General features: G+C 51.5%; 1 pseudogene; it reads left to right on the forward strand.

The window, feature by feature from the left end:
- Positions 1–411: 411 nt before the first annotated feature.
- On the forward strand, positions 412–1,051 carry LOC132240299 (glycolipid transfer protein-like; annotated as a pseudogene).
- Positions 1,052–1,722: the final 671 nt, after the last annotated feature.

The raw sequence follows: 1,722 nt of genomic DNA on the forward strand, positions 1-1,722 counted from the left end.
ATAGTAATATTTCAAAGTACAAAGACAAACTACAACTACTCATAGCAAGATGAGTTTTACTAATATAATATCCTAAAATATTTAAAACAGTTTGATATCATCTATACTAATAATAGCCTAGGGCCGTCACCACCAGATGGCTGACCAGTCACCATGAGGGGACCCCGACTGGATGGGCGCGGGGCCGGCCTTCAAACCACATGGTGGCCTCTAGCCCAGGCCTGGGAGGCACCGGGGGCCGGGTGTGTGCGGAGCAGTCTTTTAAAAATAAAGAAAGGACGAGTGCCGACGTTGGCATCCCCAGAGTCGGTGGTGGGTGACAGTGATGGCCCAGGCGCAGATGGCAGCGGCTGGGGGCGGTGGGTGTGGGGCGTGGATGCCCGCAGCACCGGCTGGGGCATCACACCAGCCTCAACCCTGAAATGGTGCTGCTGGCCAAGAACCTGCTGAAGCCGCTGCCTGCGGACAAGCAGATCAAGACCGGGCCCTTCCTGGAGGCGGTGTCCCACCTGCCGCCTTTCTTCGATTGCCTTGGGTCCCCTGTGTTTATGCCCATCAAGGCAGACATAAGTGGTAACATCACGAAAATCAAAGCTGTGTACAACACCGACCCGGCCAAGTTTCAGACCCTGCAGAACATCCTGGAGGCGGAGAAGGAAATGTATGGAGCAGAGTGGCTCAAAGTGGGGGCCACGCCGGTGCTGATGTGGCTGAAAAGGGGCCTCCGCTTCATCCAGGTCTACCTGCAGAGCACCTGCGAGGGGGAGCGGGATGAGAGCCACCCCAACCTCATTGCATCAACGCCACCAAGGCCTACAAGATGGCGCTCAAGAAGTACCACAGCTGGATTTTGCAGAAGATCTTCCAGGTAGCGCTGTATGCCGCGTCCTACACGTCCGACTCCCCGAAAGTGCTCTCCAAGGGCCAGAACATGATGGAGGAAGAGTGCCTGGAGAAGGTCTGCCTGATCCTGGTCAACGACATGGCCAGCAGTGACGTCATCTACGAGATGTACACCAAGGTGAACACGGAGCTCAACTACAAGGTGTAGGCATGCCCAGCAGCTGGCACTCCCAGAAACAGACAAACCAGAATCGCTGTGAAGCAAGCTGGAGGCCGCCTTGGCCTGCATCTTCCAGAGTGGCCCAGAGTCTGGCTGGGGTTGCAGGGGATATCTCTGGTTTCTGAAAAGTCATTTTTGGGGTCTATCCTAACAGAGCAGTAAATAACCACCCTACTTCTGAATCACCTTTGAATTTCACGGTGGCACAGACAGACTGCCTTCATTTCAGTGTGATAAAAATCAGTTAATGTTGCTAATAAGTCAAGTCCTAGGATTTTCTGTCCCCATCCCCCCATGTGGTGCATGACCCTGGGGGAGCCCTGTCATACACCTCATTTTAAAAATGAGGATCTGGTGCAGTGATGTTTCGGTGTTTCAGGTCATCTAAGGATCACGAGGAGTCTGATTTGAAATTATATAGGATTTTTTTTATAGCAAACTGCTATGTGCTCCTGTGGTTGCACAGCCCAGCCTCACAGTGCTGTCAGTATAGACCCCACTCTTTCCTACTGTCTTTTTCCAGACTATTTTTTATAGTTGAAAGCAACCAGCAGGCCTTTGATGACCTTGCCCAAGGGGACTTTATTTTTAAAGTTATCAGGTATGAGTAACTGACCACAGATGACTGAATTTGCATTTTTCTGCATAAGTATTTCCTT

This window comes from Myotis daubentonii, chromosome 8 (assembly GCF_963259705.1).
Source record: "Myotis daubentonii chromosome 8, mMyoDau2.1, whole genome shotgun sequence".
In the NCBI taxonomy this organism is placed as follows: Eukaryota; Metazoa; Chordata; class Mammalia; order Chiroptera; family Vespertilionidae; genus Myotis; species Myotis daubentonii.